Consider the following 13,686-nt stretch of genomic DNA (forward strand, 5'->3'; position numbering starts at 1 on the left):
GACAACGTTATTTAAGGGTGACCAGAGCAACATTTCAGGTGCAATGACTGGCCCACTGGTTAGTCCAGTTATTAAGAAATCATTCACTCACATGACTTTTTTTGATGCACATTTTGTATTCCTAATAAATTCAATAAGAGTTTATTCAGTAAATGTTTTTCCATCGTAGTTTATGTGCATTTGTTCTTATCGAATATAAAATGTCTCAGTAACACTTTACAATAAGGTACCATTTGTTAACATTAGTAAATTAATTAATGCTAACTAATGTTGTTAACTAATGCTAACAAATGGAACCTTATTGTAAAGCGTTGCCAATGTATCCACCTCAAGCAAGCATATAAATATTCTCATTTTGGAGATTTTTATCTCATCTTAGTGTTTCCATCCAGCAGTTTATGCAATTTCCCAAAATGAGCATAAAAATGCATGGATGAAAACCCAGCTAGTGACAGTTCATAGATACCACTGTTGTCAAGCTCCAAAAAGGGCCAAAAACACCATAAAACCACAATAAACATAGTCCTGTGCCATTTAAAGCCATATGATAGCTTTGTGTGAGAACCAGACCAAATTTTGGTTGTTATTCACCAAAAACTTCCCTACAGCAGCAGCTTTCAAATCTAATTTTCCATTCTGCATGCTAAAACTGGCATGATACGAGTACACAAGTACAATTAGAGCTGTCTGATTACAGATATTTCGGAATCTATTCCAGGATTTCAGAATTGATGGAATCGATTCCAAGAGTTGATTCCAGACTAATTATCTAGAAAAAAACATGTGGCAAAGTGAAATCTCACAATAAACAGTGCAATATAAAACATTCTTTGCATCATGTATGATTGATGGTATGAATGAGAAAAGATATTCCAATGCACAAAGCTTCAACATGTCATGCCCTGGAGCGCAATTGATTCCCTTGTGCAGAGTTAACTAAGCTTTGGAGTAAACTCTCTATTCGCAATGCCTCGAAATCTAAGAAACAATTCTTTTTGGTATTGACTCCCAACACTAGTTATTGTACAATGCATGCGAGCACCCACAGCATTTTATCATCAGTGACGTCAAACCTACCACAGCACGTCAACATGCCATTTTAAAAATCTCAATAAGAAAGCAAATGACATTTCAGAGCTATACAGAGGGAAGATTATCAGTGATTAAATGCACAGACACAATGTGATAATTGTATTTATTATCTCTGGGTAATTAGAGTTTACATTGTGTTAACACAATTTTCTGCTTATTTCAGTGTGGCCCTGCGAATGAGCCATAATTTTAAATATAACACGCACAAAAAAAGCTAATTAGTGACCTCAAGTTATGTCATGTTCATCAATTATGACCATAATTGACAAAAGCCATTAACGTGAATAACCTGCCACACATAACCTGATGATATATTTTCCCCCCTATTTAAGTTAATAGATGATGTCTATCAGGATATTAGTCGTGAGCAATATAAATCTAGCAATGTAGAACATGCTCTATAAATTCCTCTAGACAGCAATACTGTTCAAAGACATCCATCACAAAACTGATCCTCCTAGTAACTGTGGCTGCTTTTTCATTGATGCCATTGGCGGATTAGAAAAATATGGAAATGTGTCTTCAAAACAGGATTTTGGATTAAATCGGAGTGTATTTTGTAACCCACAGAAAATAAATTGAAGTCTCTTACAATTTATCCACTGCCTTGGAGGAAAATGTCACATTTAACATGTTCATTGTCTCCTTAATGCCAAAACTCAAAGAGCTTTGCTTTGCTAGTAGCTACTGCATTTAGAAATCAGAGTAAACCCGTACTTGACATATACAGCCCAAACAAAGAGTTTGAATCTGTTTTTAAGGGTTTGTACCTTTTTAACTTGCTTTTATCATACATGGATTTTTGTCATATTATTCATGATTGCAGTAGACTGTAATTTCTACACATTCAAAATGTTTGTAACATTCTCTCTGTAATGTTCTGTTATGCTGGCAATCCGGGATGCCGCTGGCCAAATTGATGCCTACACAGAGTTTCAGGTGCATGGTAATATGAGCCTGAAGCGATCATCTGTGTTCTGCAACTGCTTTCGGGGTCCTTGAATAACTTACGTGCGAGTAAGTGCAGCCGGTGGACTTTCTGGGGAGTTGGTGCTCTAAGCAGACTGTGTAGTCTGCTTATAGGGAGCAGCGGTACTGCTAGGCAATGACAAAAATTATGAAGCATAAAGAACCCAAGTGCAAATTTATTCCATCGTGTAAGTCCATAAACCCTAACTACAATCATAAATAAAACATGGACTTGACTTGGACTTGGACTTGGACTTGGACTTGGACTTGGACTTGGACTTGGACTTGGACTTGGACTTGGACTTGGACTTGGACTCAAAGTTACATACAAACATCAATACCTGACAATGGACAAAAGAAAACATGAGGCTTATATACATGACATGGGAGAACACATGACAAAGATAACCAATGAACACAAAGAACTCTAAACAAGATGAGACAATCAACCAATGAACATGGAGGGAAACATGAAATCATATGACAATGGAATCACATGACTTAAAACAGGAACTAGAATTACAAAATAAAAGACATGAAAAACATGAATATACAAAATACACGTGACAGTGTTACAAAAATATGAATATTGAGAGACCAATTTTGTGGTTAAACCTTCATTGCCTGCTGTGTTAGATTTTGGTCATGTTGAGGCCAGGGTGTGACTCTCACACTAGTTGTCTAATGTGATCACATATGAAATCTAATGCTCTAATTCTTAATTTCTGTCCAGATGCCTTGCCTCAGGCTCTCTCTGGATAGAATAATAATAAAAATAAAATTGTAATTAAAAATGCATGCTTTTTATAAATGCATTTATAAAACTATTTACTGTTTTTAAAAAAATATTTTATTACATTTTAAAATTAAATTCAGTGTGATATTTTGTATTTTTAATATATAAGATCTATTATTATTATTATTTAACTATTTTTCCAATATTTGTGTGTAAAGACCTTTAATTTATAAAGTTAAACCCGATTAGGAAGGAACCGTTTTAGAAGGGACTTTCATTATAATGAAACACAGAGAAAACCTGTCTGCTCCACATGTTGAGTTTAAGAGTGTTCCACAGTTCAGTATTTCAACTAAAATATCCTATTTTCCTAGAGTTATAGATGATGTTCAAAAGATGCAAGATTTGAAGTTCTCCTTTTGTAATAAGCAGCCAGTAGTATGTTTTCTGATTTATTCTTGATATGTGATTTACATGATTGCTAATCATTGCTAAATAACTATTAAAGATTACACATTCAGCATGTTTTTTTTTGTTTCAATGTTTATGTGTTATATTGTGGATGCCTAAATTGCATTGAGAAGAGCAATATCAAAATCAAATGAAAACTATATCAAATTAGTCATCATGCTGTTAGTCATCATGCTGATAATGTGAATAAATAATATTTTACTATGAATCATTTACAAATACACCATTTTATTTTATTTGTTTATATCCTTTTATATCCAGTTTTTGTCTATATTTTAGTTCTCAAGACATCTTGAGTTGGTGATCCTTTCAATAAACTGCCAGTCATTAGAGAATACTTGTGCTATTGAAATTAATACAAATAGGCTATAAAGATGTTGTTTTAGACACATACTATAAGAATAGAAAGTAATGCTAATTGATATCAACTGCTGATTTCCATAGCAATGTAGTACAGGCACAGAAAACACATTTGTTCTATATACTAACCTCAACACATCATGTCAAGCAAGAAATGCTCAAATGTGCACAGCTCTTCCATTTTTATGCCTAATACTCTCTTTCACCAAGATCATTTTATAAAGGCTTGATTTAATTTACGATTGTTGCCAAGGAAAACCGTTTACCCGTAGCTGTGCACAGCTCATTCACATCCCTGAGATATGCTGGGCCATTCGACAGCATCTTCTAGCAGAATCAACTCGACTGATTTATGGTAGCATCAAAATGATGTTTCTCTCAGCATAACAATAATTTTTCACAGGACTCTGCTTTATCTGTAACTTTTTTTCAGGACAGCTGTGCCATGAAATCTAACAGCTATTGTTTCCCAAATGTCTGCTTTTGTATAGTATATTTAAAACTGAACTGTATACATTTTCATGTAAAAATATGTCCAAGATTATTATGCAGAGATTTATGGTCATTATGCTTCATATGAATATAAATGTAAACATTAGTGTAAACCTTTCACTCAAATTGGTATGCTGATAATATCATTTGTAACACATATACCCATATATATATATAAATGTATATTAATTTCTGCAGAAACATATGCCTTGCAATAGCTACAAAAAAGCTACTAAATATTTTCACATTCAAACAGATATAGTTCACTGAGTACACCTTGTCCTTTTTTGACAAAATGACCCAGTATCATATTGCCACACTATGTGGGGCAAGTTGTGACAGTAGCGCTTGCTTGAACATGACATGTATATACGCAATTAATCCGTAAATGGAAAATGTAAGGAACTACCTAATTTGCTATGTACCACCTTAATGTTTTTGTAAATTTGTGGCAGTAGGGGGCAGTCAGCACAACTCCAGCTCCAACCTGCCAAACACCTTGTAAAATCAACGAGAGCAGACATGACAGCCTTTTACGGATGACATAACGTGCTCACAAAGACAGCTCAAGCATAACAGAACACAGGGAACTTGAGATGTGTTTTTCAAAGTTTCAAACTACACTTAACTGATGGCTTCCTATAAACACAGAACTTCTGACTAGAGACACTGAAAACTAGTGAGATGCAACCAAAGTGAGACGCTACAAAAGTGTCCATCTGATGCATGAGTACAAACATGTCACATCGAGAGCGAGAACCCCTAATCGCGACAACGGGAGGTTACCCTATGTGACTCTACCCTCCCTTGTAAACGGGCCAATTTGGTTGCTTAGGAGACCTGGCTGGAGTCACTCAGCACACCCTGGATTCAAACTCGCGACTCCAGGGGTGGAAGTCAGCGTCAATACTCGCTGAGCCACCCAGGCCCTTTACCTAGACTTTTTAAGATTTTATGAATGCCCATGATTTTTTCGGGCCTGGGAATCCAAAATTTCCTCATATTTCAAGGTTTGATGATTGTGGGACCCCTGCATACTGTATTTACATTTGGATATGTTTTGTTACCTTTACATTGGTCAAACTAATCATAGAGAAACCCCAACTGTAGTGTGTTCTGTATGCAGCTGTGTTGATAAGAAAGACAAAACACTGGAAGCAATTTACCCAAGATCACTTGCAAAGAAAAGAGAGCCTCCAGTGAGAATATATTTTGCACTTGAAATTCAGCTGACCTTATGCTTGAAGGGTTGTAAAATCATGGGTTGCTGTCAAGCTGTCTGGCTGAGAGTGATAATTTGGCTCCATTTGCCATGCAGAAAAATGCTGGTTTGGCACTTTTACTGAGGTCCAGTGGAGCTGTGCTGACCAAGATGTTAGGAAGCTGAATGGGACAGACAGACACAGACCCCACATGCAGTAAGTGCTGTCCATCACACGCAGAGTGAAAAAATAATGCTCTCAGCTAAAGCTAAGAGAATCCTTTGTCTGTTTCTAAAGGAAACAATGTCACCAGAGAGTGAAAAGACATTGCAGAGAAGTTGCATATCATTTCAGGTCTTGAAACAAAAGTTGCTAATTATTTCAAGAATGTATGATATGGTATTTCAATCTAACCTTTAGAAAAATTATGTAGATCTGCTGCATTTATAATTAAGCATTACGGTATGAGAGTGAGACCACACTATATTGTTAGTCCCTGTTAAAAAAGACCGGTTTTGGATGTTGGTCCCCAGTATGGGATGCTGGTTTGCAAGAGACCTTCCCAAGCTTCTTCTTTAACCAGCCATCCATTGTCAACAAGCTTAATCAAAAAAAACCATCCTGGTTAACCAGCAATTTAATGGGGTTTTTTTATTTATTTTTTTACTCTCACAAGATTAACATTTGCTGCTACTGAGGTTGAGGTATGGGTAAGTTTAGGCCCTAAGTAGGTGCATAGGCATACATTTAGATAGAGATGATAGGGACATGTCAGAACTTTCAGAATATCGGAAATGTCCCAACCAACCTATGGGCAGTTTTACAACACAGAAAATACTTTTTTAAAGAAACACTTTATACTATATTTTTGTTTACATTTTAACAACTATTAAAGAGCCCAAAGTATAATTATTCAAATGCAAATTATTGTCCTACCTCTTCTGGAGCAATGCCTAAACATTGTTGTCACGTGGCACCTTTTACTTCTCAGTGCTGCTCTGGATGCACAATCATAGTAATTTGTAAAAAAAAAATACTTTAGTCGGTTTATGTTTTTGGTTTTTTATTTTGATACTTTTGCTGGTGATCAACATGGCTATGCTGATCTACAAGCTAGATCAGCACCACACCACAAACTTGCATAAATGGAAATTCTTGCCAGTATGAAATGGTCTATTCAGCAAGGATATATTCGGTCATTGAGACTGTTTACAAGCATGTTCTTAATAAGCCGACAATGTGTATGGTCAAATAAACACTTTAAAACTGCTTTCCTTTATCTGTGTACAGTCAAGCGGCTTAAGAATAATCTGATCAACAAATGTAGGTTTTAGTTAATTACCCCAAATTCGTGTTGTATGTTAACACTTTTACTGGCATTCTTATTGGCTTATGTGTGCAAGAGAGGTACGCAGCACTGTTTACATCATGACGCCAAAAGCAGAAAACAATCTGATGATTTCAAGTCACGTTTTTTTTTTTTCGTTGTCAGATTTGTTTTAATAACCTGATTTTGGGTTGTCATTGCTGTATTGATGTGCATGTAAATATGTTTATCTTAGGAATAATGTAGAGCATATCCTTATATATCTGATAGATGATTATATGGGTGCTAGGCAGTCACATACAAATCTAGGTGAACAGGTATTCCACATCAAATCTGTTGTATTGTGTATTTTAGCACAGCTGGAATGCTCTTTTGAGCACTTATTTTGAGTCCAGCACCAGAACTATTTTTTTAATATTTACATTATATTTAGACTGTAGTAATTTTAATAATCATAGATTTATATTCCATTCCAAGGATTGCAGAAGAATGATTATACTACACTTCTGTACTTTACACACAGCACCATAGATCAATCCTTTGTGTTGTTATTCTATTGACTGAGCCAATTTGATGGAGAAAGACCTATATGGGCTAAGACTGATTGAAGTCTAAAACACTGTGTTCAGATCAAGGCTTAGAACACACAATGCGCTCAGCAGCAATGTGTATTTATGGGGAGAAATAACCCATTACAGTATGTAATGGAGAATCGATTCTGGTATCATGCTCCATCATCCACTGTGATGTTTAAACTCAAACTAACTATTCACAGAGTCTGCATGCAGGGGATTAATCTACTGGTAGAGGCAAAAGAGAGGGACTCATATAACTAAGGAAACATGAAAGGGTAAAGGCAATCTTTGGCAATGAAGCACCTCTGTAGGATAACAGAAGAACTGGGGTAAATTATGTTGGGGCAAACTATTGTTAAAACCAGCTGTCCTTTTCTGCATATCGTGCCACCATTTTGTGGTCTGTTCTGCATAACGTGGCGGCTCATTTTAGCTTATCGCGCCCATTTTGCGGACGACCCACTGACCCGCTCTATTCTCCTGATGGCCAGTCCGCCCCTGATCGGCCCCAAAGTGTGTCGGCCCACCGGATAAATGCAAGGTATGCCAGATTACCAGTCCATTCTGTATAGTAAGGTTACATTAAGGATATTTTTACTAGAAAAATAAGAAAAACAATTCTGATTAAAACAAAAATGTTTGCCACGTTGTTAAATAAAATAAAAGTAATTTTGCACTTAATAAAATCCATCCATCCATCCATCTTCAACCGCTTATCCGAAGTCGGGTCGCGGGGGCAGCTGCTCCAGCAGGGGGCCCCAAACTTCCCTATCCCGAGCCACATTAACCAATTCTGACTGGGGGACCCCGAGGCGTTCCCAGGCCAGTGTGGAGATGTAATCTCTCCACCTAGTCCTGGGTCTTCCCCGAGGCCTCCTCCCAGCTGGACGTGCCTGAAACACCTCCCTAGGGAGGCGGCCAGGGGGCATCCTTACCAGATGCCCAAACCACCTCAACTGACTCCTTTCAACGCAAAGGAGCAGCGGCTCTACTCTGAGCTCCTCACGGATGACTGAGCTCCTCACCCTATCTCTAAGGGAGAAGCCCGCCACCCTTCTGAGGAAGCCCATTTCGGCCGCTTGTACTCGTTGACCTAGTTCTTTCGGTCATGACCCAACCTTCATGACCATAGGTGAGGGTAGGAACAAAAATTGACCGGTAGATCGAGAGCTTTGCCTTTCGGCTCAGCTGTCTTTTCGTGACAACGGTGCGATAGAGCGAGTGCAATACCGCCCCCGCTGCCCCGATTCTCCGGCCAACCTCCCGCTCCATTGTCCCCTCACTTGTGAACAAGACCCCGAGGTACTTGAACTCCTTCACTTGGGGCAAAACCTCATTCCCTACCTGGAGTACGCACTCCATCGGTTTCCTGCTGAGAACCATGGCCTCAGATTTAGAGGTGCTAATCCTCATCCCAGCTGCTTCACACTCGACTGCCAAGCGATCCAGTGAGAGCTGAAGGTCACGGACCGATGATGACATGAAGACAACATCATCTGCAAAAAGCAGCGATGAGATCCCCAGCCCACCGAACCGCACACCTTCCCCACCATAACTACGCCTCGATATCCTGTCCATGAATATCACAAACAGGATTGGTGACAAAGCGCAGCCTTGGCGGAGACCAACCCCCACATGGAATGAACTCGACTTCGTGCCGAGGACCCGGACACAGCTCTCGCTTTGGACGTACAGGGATTGGATCGCCCTAAGAAGGGATCCCCCCACCCCGTACTCCCGCAGCACCTCCCACAGTATCTCCCGGGGGACCCGGTCATACGCCTTCTCCAGATCCACAAAACACATGTAGACCGGATGGGCATACTCCCAGGCCCCCTCCAGGATCCTTAATAAAATAAAAAATAAAAATCCACAAATATTTTTTTTTTTGTTTGAAAAATGTGTTATAATCTTGGCATGCTAAATGAAATTGAAACTGAATTCACATTACTTCAGTTTAAAAACAGAGGGCTGGAAAATGTGTCTCAGAGATCGATGTTTGAATGATCACAACAGTTTTTTCACAGTACACTTTTGAAATACAATTGAAAATGTTTTTTCAAAGTCATTTGGTCTGAAAATATTTCTTGACATTGACAACTGGAGTCTTTCAGATTGAGTTATACAATCATCTCTAAAAATCTCTGATTTGGCTATCAAACTATTGAATTCTTTCTTGGTCTAACCCATCATCCTACTTCCTGTGCTGCTTATCTTTTCATGCAATTTTCAGGCATGCAGTTGATGGTCATCAAAACATCAAAGTCTAATAAGCTGCACATTGATTTTAACTCCATAATCATTAGCTTTAAAAACAAAAGGAAACATTTAGGTAAATAGACAAATAGCAAAGTTGTGGCTTCCCTTGTTGTTCTTTGATCAATCATGGAATAAATATATTTACTGTAGACAAAAATTCTGTTCATAAGAGAATTTGAATAGTGAGCTTAACTAATGTTCCACTTTAAAAGGATGACTGACAAGGCAATCAATCGCAGTTGATTTACATTTACATTTATACATTTGGCAGGTGCTTTTATCCAAAGCGACATACAGAGCCCTTATTACAGGGAAAATCCCCCCGGAGCAAGCTGGAGTTAAGTGCCTTGCTCAAGGACACAATGGTGTTGGTTGTGGGGATCAAACAGACAACCTTCTGCTTAACAGTTTAGTGCTTTAGCCCACTACGCCACCACTCCATTTGATTTTTATGTCATTTAGGGGCTTGTTTACATCAAATAAATTAAACCACATTAATAGACTGGCACAGAAATAAAATGCTGTGGCAGTCTCCATTAGCAATTGTACAGAAAACACACTGAAAAGTTATTGAAAATGTGTAGAGACACCAAGTACTGTTCAGAAAATATGTGCAGACTATTTCACCGACATAAACTCAGAGAACACTGCAGATTTGCTTTAGGAATTATAGCTACTAAGTGCCTCAAACAAAACTCCCTGCCTGATATCAAGAAAATTATGAGACTGTGGCAACATTTTGCAAAATTATATTACGTGGTTCTTCAAATGCAGCATAACAGTTCCAACTTCTGAGGCAGAGGTCATGCACTATAGTAAACGTGTATAGATGTCATAAGATAGCATAGTGTGATGGACAGGGTGGAAAATTAGTGTTTATGAACTGATAATATGCAGTTTAACTGTGAAAGGGAATGAAAAGGCAACAAGTACTCAAATAACCACTATTTACAAAAGCAAATGCGGATTGAGACATCAAGGCTTGGATGGGCTACAATGGCAAATTACCATCTCAGGATCCATTACTGCCAAGTAAGACCAAGAATATAAGGCTGCATTGGCCACATAAGTAAAAACAGATGTGTGAAGATAGGAAAAGCATGTCTTGGTCTGATGAGTCTCAATTACTGCCATGTTTTGCAGATGCTGGGGTCAATATTTGGTGTAAACAGCATGAATCTATGGATATGTCCTGCCTTTTGTCAATGGTATTAGTTGATGTTGGTGGTGTAATGATGTGGGAAATGTTTTCCTGGCACAAATTAAAATTCTTATTATTGAATAAGCGTAATTTAGATGCAAATGCAAATAACTGTATTGCCTCTGACCATCCATTTATGGACAGTCACAATCTACCCTTTAAAAATTGAAATTTCCAACAGGGTAATGCTCAATGTCTCACAACACACAAATGGCATTGACAGTGACTTTTTTTTTTCATGGTCAACATCAACATTAGACTGTTCAGTAAGTTCTGGGATATCTAGATAGATAATAAGGGATTCACTCCTGCATGCTAATGCAGTTTTCACTCCCAACACTTTGCAGTGTGCAACTGGCCTTTGTCTCAAACACAGAAAACTGATTTTTATTGTATTTATTCTGTGCTTTTTCATCCTATAAACTTTCTTTCTTAGGCAGAAAAGATAGATGGCCCCTTACGTTTGTGCAGGAGCAACACAAAATATTTCAGAAACATGAGTTGGCAAGGTATTACAGAGGCACTGTGCCATTTCCTCTTTCTGCTTGTTCATCTTTTTATTAGGAAACATGAAACACCTGTATATTAACTATGTACCGCTGACAACGCCACTGTGTAGTCCTTTGAAACAAATCACAATTGAGTTCAACGTGACGAATGGCTACAACTTGGCACAAGGCTATATGTGGAATTACCGCCATCTAGCGGCATTAATGAGATCTGGATACTTTCAACTTGTCTGCGTGAACATTGAAATGTATATAATATGACTTTCAGTCGAGTTATTCAACTTCATGAGACGAATGAATTGATGGAAAGCGCTTATATGCACGGTGTGCATCACATGCCCTGGTGTGTGGCATTTGCTTCCCTTTATATGTTTTCAAAGCATCCTAGTAATAAAAAAAGTTTTTTTTTATCTTAGCAATATAATATATATATATTTTTTAATGTAGAAAACAGCTGTCAGCAAAAAAAAAAAAAAAAAAAAAAAATATATATATATATTTCCTTTTTTTTTCTTCTGTTAAATGACAAGTAATTAGGTAAATTGCAGATGGTTTGCAGATGGCCAATGGCATGAATTAAACATCAGTTTATCAGCATCTTATAGACTGTGGACAATTATGTTTTTTGGCTTTTAGGCATCATTATAAAAATAATGTAGAGGGCCGGGCCCAATCAGTGCATAATCAACAAAAATTATGATTCAGAAGAAAGTTACTTGATGTTACTTTATAAAAGTCACTGTTACTTTATAAAAGTCACTATTACTTTATGTTCTGTCATTTTTCTCAGTTTATATTGGTCCCTGTTGTTATGTTCAGGGACATATTTATTTGTATTGTTTTTATTGTGTATAGTTAACACGGTCACTAGTTGTGGATATTGTCTGAGGATTATGATTCGAGTTACTGTGGTGTGTATTTTCCATGTGTTTTCTCACCCTTTTTCCCCACACTCTCTCAGTAGGTAGCTGATGGCTCCCAGCTGAACCTGCTCAGTAATCAGGAGGGAGGCTTAAAAGCAGAGGGGAAACTCACAGTCAGAGAGAACCTTTCCTTCAGAGAGTTCTCCAGAGTGGCTGTCCATGTCCTGAAATCTGTTGCACCGCTTAAACGCTGTTCAGTTCTCTTACGAGAGGTTCTCTCGTATTGCGTAAGCTAGCTTACGCTACAGGAAAGATTCATCTTTTCTGAGATATTGAAGCCAAAAAATTATCCTTAATTTTGTATCATTTGTCAACGCAGTGCAGCAACTGCAGACCTTGAGCGGGCTAGCTAGCGAGCTCATTGGTTGCTCTGCGGCAACTGCTGCAGCCTATAGACGAACTTGGGCGAACTTGCGTCCAATGAGAGGCGTCCACGCGCTTACTGCATCAAAGCCCGCCAAAATGGCCGTGGCTAGAGTGCATAAAAGCGTAGTTCGTAGGCTGGAACCCTGATTTTCATCTCTTCAGTGAAGCTCTTTGCATCTCTGAACTGGAAGCCGCGGCGCCGTTCGAGGGGCATCTAGCAAGCTTGGACAGCGCTCGAAGAAGCCGGCCGTCTCTGCCACCTTCAGCCATCCTGCGAGCTACGCCATCCGGCGACGTATCCTTTTTTAGAGCAAGCTAGTTCTTAACGAACTTCACAAAAGAGTAACGAGCGTCTTTTTTAAGATGCCTCGCACCACTTGCGCTTCATGCCGCGTCCCTCTCAGCGCCGGAGACCGCCACATCATCTGCGCTCTCTGCCTGGGACTGGGGCATGCAGAGCTCGCCCTCGCTGAAGGCGGATGCGACCTCTGCGAGGAGCTTCCGATGTCGACCCTGCGGGCTCGACTCGAAGCGCTCAGAACCGAAGCCACCGCGCCGCCTTCCGTTCCGTCGCGCAGGAAAAAGCGCCGCTCCCAAAGGCTGCCAGAACCGGTGATAGAAGCGACTGCCTCGCCGGAGCCTCTCCCTCGAGCATCGCTCTCACCCTCCCCGCCCCCCCGGGACGCGCAGTTGCCGCCCAGCGGCCGCACTGCGGCCATCTCAGAGGACGAGGCAGGGTAAGGGCTGTTCCATCATGGCTTCGGACAGCGAGGAGTGGTCAGGCTCCCACGCCTCCTCCTCGGCCCAGGAATCCAGCAGGACCCGCGCCGGAGTCGAAGGGGAACTAACACGTCTCCTCACACAGGCCGTCGACCGCCTCGGGCTCGAGTGGTCACCGCCCCCTGAGCAGGCTCCCAACAGACTCGACGGCTGCTTTCTTCAGAGCCCCCTTCCTGCCGGAACTCCACACTGAGCTTGCAAAGGCGTGGAACGCGCCTTTCTCGGCCAGGATCCGTTCCCACGTCTCCACCCCTCTCGCTTCGGTGGACGGCACCACCGAGAAAGGCTACTCCTCCATCCCCCCGGTCGAGGATTCGGTAGCAGCACACCTTTGCCCGCCCTCCGCGAGATGGCGGTCTAAGCCAGTGCTCCTGTCTAAGGCCTGCAGAGCGACTTCCGCCTATGTTGGCCGCGCCTATTCCGC

This window comes from Xyrauchen texanus, chromosome 18, assembly GCF_025860055.1.
Source record: "Xyrauchen texanus isolate HMW12.3.18 chromosome 18, RBS_HiC_50CHRs, whole genome shotgun sequence".
In the NCBI taxonomy this organism is placed as follows: Eukaryota; Metazoa; Chordata; class Actinopteri; order Cypriniformes; family Catostomidae; genus Xyrauchen; species Xyrauchen texanus.